At 47.5% G+C, this 6,305-nt stretch overlaps 1 long non-coding RNA gene across 1 annotated transcript; it reads left to right on the top strand.

Moving 5' to 3' along the window:
- The first annotated feature begins 287 nt into the window (after positions 1 to 287).
- LOC109491322 lies at positions 288 to 6,231 on the top strand. Its single transcript, XR_002144666.2, has 3 exons — positions 288 to 485; positions 2,514 to 2,649; positions 3,014 to 6,231. It is a non-coding gene; the product is annotated as an uncharacterized LOC109491322 (long non-coding RNA).
- Positions 6,232 to 6,305: the final 74 nt, after the last annotated feature.

The following is a 6,305-nucleotide window of genomic DNA, read 5'->3' as shown; positions in this document are numbered from 1 at the left end:
CCCTCCTCTCTCTTCTTCCCCCTCCCTTCTTCCCTCCTTCCCTCCCTCTCTGCTGGACCTCATTTTCACATTTCAAAACTTACTGTTTTATCTGGTAACCCTGGTAACTGGCCTCTTGGAAGCCTATTTGGGAATTCTAATGCCTTGTTTTTTAATTCCAGGAAAAAAAAACACCCAGATAAATCCTGCCCTTGACTGTAATTTCTAATCTCCCCCCTTGTCGTATGTGGGTGTGTATTTAGATTACAAACTCACCGGATAGGAGCTGTATTTACAGTTCCGTTTTGTGAGGCGGATGGAGGTGTGACAAAGGCGCCCTTCAAAGGTCCCCTCCCCCAAAGAAAAGCTTGTGTTTTGCTGCTTGCACGTCCGTCCGGGACTTCATCGGGGCACAGGTGCCCGCGGCACTGAAGTAAACACAGGGGTACTGCAGCCAGGCAGAGGGCAGAGGGAGGAGCCGTATCCCTTCCCAACGCCTTTCCAAGGTAATACTCCTTTGCCTGCTGTTTGAACGTGGATGAAGCCATGGTAGAGGGAGGGGTGAAAGCAAGGACTGGCCAGGTCCATACTCCATGGAAACCCCAGGAGTCAGAGGAGGCCAGGAGGCCAGGCTGCCAAAGGGTACTGCCCGCTCAGAGCCTGCTGGAGGTCTTCTGTAAGCCAGCCACGGCTCTGAGAAAGAACTACGCACAACACGTTGGCTTGCATGCAGGCTTGGGTACAGAACTATCTTTCGTTTTTAAGATCTAATACTTTTGCCCTTTGGCAGAAAGAGATAATAAGGAACCAATCATAAATAATTTCCCTTTTTAAAACTTCAAAGAGACTAAAATGAGATTTCGGGACAACTTAAAAAATAGGATGCTCAGAGGAACTGAGAATTGATTCATTTCAAAAAAAATGGTCCCCAAGGTCACCTGCATCGCTGTGATTCCCAAAACCCTGCAAGTCTGCGCCGGATGCCTGGTCCCACCAACAATTCTGAATAGTACTGGCTTTTTGTAGGAATTTGCTGTTTTTTCTCTTTGGTTTAGGTTTTTGTTATTTTTTTTTCATGAATCCTTTTATTGAAAACCATGTTGTAAATAAATATTAGCTGACATGGGAAGCCATTCATGGCAAATTAAGAAAGAAAAACAGATTATAAAGCAGTATGATCCCAAATTTGTTTTAAAAGCACACATACACATTTATGGTGTGTACGTGGAAAAGACAGACAACGAAATGTTCATCGTGGATATCTTTAGGGGTTTGAAGAAAGTTTTTATTTTCTTTTGTGTGCATTTTTTGCACTTTCAAAAGTTCCTCCATGGAATATACTTTTTGTTAATAGATTTTAAAATAATAGGTATTTTTATAAGTTAAAAAAAAACTTGAAATTATCATTAAGGATGAATTTAGGGGCTAGTAACAGAATGGCCTCTTTTTCACACCTAAGAAGCCTAGAGGTTGGCCTTTGCAACTCTGCAATGATGCTGTCAGAGACCCGAACTCTTTCTCTATATGCGTTCTGCCGCTCAACATGTCATGGCCTCATGATCTCAAAATGGCTACACATCTCCAGGCATTGCATCCACATTCTATCAAGAAAGAAGGGAGAAACTAGCAGCCCCTCACATTTCTTTATTCCTTTTTCATACAAGAATGCAAGTTTTTCTGGAAACCCCTTTCAACAGATTTCTGCTGATGTATCAATGGTCAGAATGAGGTCACATGGCCACCTCCAGACCAGTCACTGGCCAAGGGGAATGAAATGATCATTTCCCTAGACTAACTCAGCTCCGTCACGTTGTATCTCCCAGGGCTGGAGTAAAGGCTGGGTAGAGCATGTGTAGGCAATGGATACTATTTGACCAAAAAACAAAAACAAAACCGCTTTTTGCAAGAAATGTTCACCTTACACTGTAGATATGTCAAATCTCTCTTCTCCATCTGCTCCCGCCCCCGTCGTCCCTGTCCCCTGCCCCCTGCCCACTGCGAGATCTCCAGGAGTAGCAAGGGTGTCTCATTCGTGAACAGCCCACATGAGGCAGATTCTTGGGGAATGATAGCTGGGTGCAGGAAGGACAGGCGGACGTGTTCCTGGCTGGCTCAAGTTGCAGACAAGTGGAGGTTTTGAAAAGTGAGAGAGCCCTTGTGTGCCATGTGTCCAGCAAGGATCTGGGGTCCAGAAGGAGTGGCGTCTTGAGGGATGTGCTCCTCTCTCTGGTTTTACGAGTTTTTGGCAGAGATTTCTTTACCACTCTGAGATGGCTTCCTTCACTTACAGGCTTTCTCATTCGGATTTGATTTGCTTTTTACAGGTTTAGCTGGAGGGGGTGGGGAGGGCGGTGGCTGAGGGGCTGAACCAGTTGGGATTTCACCTGTAGCTTTTGGAAGATTTCCTTTTGTCATCCGTGTGCTTTTAGCTTCTCAAAACGAGCTGTGCCAGTGCCCAGATCTGCTTGTGCCGCATTCTGCCACATGGCGTGGCCTCCCTTTTCCTTAGAAAACAATCTGCCCTTGTCTTCCAGTCGATCTTCCCACAAAGGCCATCTCAAGAGTGCTTTCTGGGCACATCCCTGGAGCAGGAGGCAGAGCTCCTTGGCAGGGCGCACATCATCCAGCCCAGGCTCAGCGGCATGCGCCAGTCAGAGGAGCTGATAGGAGGTAAGCGAACGTCTGGGCCGGGAAACGCATTCTTGGCTAACGCCAGAGAGCCTGGTCCCTTGTGCAGTATTGTTCCTCCCACGTGATTAAAAGCTTCCCACACCGCTCCTTACAGCCCTCACCTCCTCCTAGCACGTAACGAATGGCCTGGCACGGGGCAGGGCATCAGTCAATACTTTCATCATCGGAGCAGTGTTAGGCCCATGACGATGCTGTGAGCCCGCGGGTTATCAGAACAATGGCTGAAATGCGAAGGCGCGGGCAGGGGGTGGGGTGGGGGGAAGGATGTGCCAACATGACCTCTATCTGCTCTGATTTCCATCCGATTTCCAATTTTCTTTTCCTGTACTCCTGGCTGATTCAGAGGTGTGTGTAGACAGCTCCAGAGATGCGGAAACCACAGACATCAGAGGAAAGGACAGGAAGCCGCCTGGAGACATGCGTAGGGATCACACCTTTGACTCAGTTCCCCGGAGCCGCCTGAGCTCCAGGGACAGTGCCTGACACCGGACAAGGGTGGTCTCTCATCCCCAGGGGCCCAGGCGGGGAGATGTGACCACCGAGACACCCAAGTTCAAGGTGGGTGAATGACTCGCCCGCAGTCACGGAGCTAGTACTTGGCAGACGTGGGTTTTGGCCTCTTCTCCAGACCTGTCCTTGTGAGCAGCCTGAGCCTATGAGAGGAGGGGCTGCTCTGTTACTGATGATCGTTGCCTGGCTCCTGGCCTCCTCTCACCGCTCCATAAACGAATTTTGCACCTTTATGCCTTCTGCACTGAATCACGCTACAAGAAAACCGAACTTTGAGCCTGGAAACCAGTGTGACTCCGGCACCGCAGTCTGGGGCTGACCTGGAGGATCTTGCTGCCTCCCGGGCACTCAGACCATGGCTGCCTTTCTCACAGGCTGGGCGGCCAAGAAGCTTTCCTAAGCCACCAATGAATTTCACCTACAGGAGGCTCCTTGGCTCCCCGGATTGCGGCTGGCTCTTCCCACACTTGCCTCTCTCCCTGCGGTTGCTGCAATCCCCGGTCAGACAGTTACATAAGCAGTCCCCCTTGCCAACTGTCACCAAGGCCACCTGGAAAATCAGGACTTACGCAAACCAGCAATGGCTTGCCAAAGGTGCGACACCCTCGTGAGCTTGTCCCCGGCTTCTCGGGAGCTATGTTCAAGCCCTCTCCTTACTACCAGCCCTGGTTTTTTCAGAGCTATAACAACAACAACAACGTGTATTTTCTGCAGACTTGAAGCCAGTTAGGATGCTGGGGCGTTTCTAGCATAAATAGGCTGGAAATTCCATTGTTACATCTGTCCTCTGGTTTCTGGTTTCTTCCTAATGTCAGTATGACATACTTACTCCCGTGTCTATGTCCTGGTTCTTCTATCAACTGGCTGCATGGCCTGAAGCGAGTCACTCTGTCTCCCCAGCCTCCGGCTTCCTCATCTGCAAAACGAGGGGATCACGGGAGACAAGCACCAGGACCCTTCTAGTTCTGAACTGACTCGTCCATCCTCCTGTGGTTTGGCCTGGAGCCTCCTCTTTCCTCCCGTCTGTCTCATCCACAGAGCCCGTGCCCAAAACACAGCACAGGGACAGACCACAGCTGTCTCCTGACGGCTCTCAGGATCGCAGTTTGTTGGAGCCAAAGACCTGGCAGGAAATGTTCACAGCTGACAGAACCACAATTTCAAAGTCATGCTGTCAAGAAAGGATGAAGGACAAGAGGGACAAATGCCATGCCCTCTCGAAGCTTCTTCCACTTTTCAGCTTGGAACCTGTTGGTGTCTGTAGTTTGAGGATGTTCCAAACGTCTGTAGTTACAAACTATCCCCTCCCGTGCCAGGAGGTCTGGAAGCCCAGCCACGGGATCAGGCTATGACGACCAGCCACACATCCTATCTTCCTCAGCATTCCAGTTGCAGAATAATTTTTAAAGTAGTTTTGCAACTGCGGTTAGTAACGAAGAGGCAAAAGACTTAACAGCAAATCCAGTGAGGGAAACAAAGTAACTTCTAGAAGAAAAAAAAAAAAAGAAAGGAAAGAAGAGTGAGAAAAACCAGAAAGGCCATCATGAGAAAAAGGACATTTTTTTAAAAGAAGGATTAACAGAAGGGGTTAAAGTTGAAGCTGTGCAGAGGCGACCAGCAGATAGTGAAACAGCAAAGAAACAAACAAAAAACCCAAACAAACAAAACCCTTGGCTAAGAGATAATCAGAGAATGCTTAGTAAAGAGATTGGAAAGAATATGATATCAGAACAGTAATGACCATTTTAAAAGAAAATGAGTTCTGGCAATGGATTGCCTGTCATTTTTATTCTATCAAAAGCTGGTGGAAGTCTGATGAAAAATAAGGAGGAGAAATAGGGACGAAAGGAAATGTCTTACAGAGAAAATTCTGAGTCTGAACGATATACAGTCAGGTTTGTGTGCTGAAATCCCCTAGATGAATGCTTCCAAGAAATGAAACCATTAACATGAGCGATTTGAGAAACTGGGCATCACAGAGTGTCTCAGAGTAAGGACAGGATGATTGGAAGGCATACAAAGAAAAGAATCAAATTCCGTTCAGAGAGAGAAGAAAGGCCATCTGCAGGACGGACCGGAGGAAAGGCTTTTGTCCTGCCGTTTAAGCAGTGAACTGTGGCTTCAGGGAGCCTTTTCCCGCTCGTTACGTGCTATGCTACGTTTGGCTTGAGCCATGATTGCTGCCTGTTTTGTTGTGTGTGTATGTGCGTGTGTGTGTGCGTGTGTGTGTGTGTGTGTATCAAAGTATCATGTAGTTTTCCAAACTGCCCGAGGCTCCAGGCAATGAGAGAATAGGATGAATCATATGTAAGAATAAGCTTTGATGAAAAAGCCTTCAATCATTCAATGGCATGATGGGTTAAATAATCCCCATGATGTCTGTCTGACAGAAGAAGGACTATTTTTGGACTTCGCATAGAAGGAATGTATCACCAGCACGTTCGTAAGTATTCGTGGCGTAGGTCCACTTAGAACATCTCAAAGTGCCCTTCGTGGACGCAGCCTGGTTTTTGTATTTCTACTTGTGGTAACAGTTTGTGGTGATTATTATAAGAAATAATGATGAGAGGTTTTCTTGAAAAATTAAAAAATCAGTAGCAGTAGTGGCTAAAACTTAAGAGTACTTACTAAGTGTCTCTTCAAACAGCTCCTTACATATATTCATTCCCGTATCCCTATCACGTAGGTGCTGTTATGATTCCATTTTGCAGATAAGGAAACTGAGGCACGGGAAGGTGAGATGACTTGTCCAAGTTCACACAGCCAGAAAGAAGCAGAGTCGGGTTTCTAATGTACTGAACTCCCATGTGCCCACTCCCATTTTTAGCAAACTGTTCATACTTTTCCTATTTGCCTCAAGTCCTCCTATAAGATACAAAGGAAATAAAACATTACACAGAAAGTTGCTGTTGCATGCCTATCCCCCATCCCATGAACGTGGGGTATAGTCTTTAGCTCCTTTTAAAACACTTTTACAGGGACAGCTGGATGGCTCAGTCAGTTAAGCATCTGCCTTCGGGTCAGGTCATGATCCTGGGGTCTTGGGATCGAGCCCCGCATCGGGCTCCCTGCTCTGCTGGGAGCCTGCATCTTCCTCTCCCACTCCCCCTGCTTGTGTTCCCTCT

Source organism: Ailuropoda melanoleuca, unplaced genomic scaffold (genome assembly GCF_002007445.2).
Source record: "Ailuropoda melanoleuca isolate Jingjing unplaced genomic scaffold, ASM200744v2 unplaced-scaffold5712, whole genome shotgun sequence".
NCBI lineage: Eukaryota > Metazoa > Chordata > Mammalia > Carnivora > Ursidae > Ailuropoda > Ailuropoda melanoleuca.
Note: the sequence above shows the minus strand (reverse complement) of the source record. Positions and strands in the feature narration are given on the sequence as shown.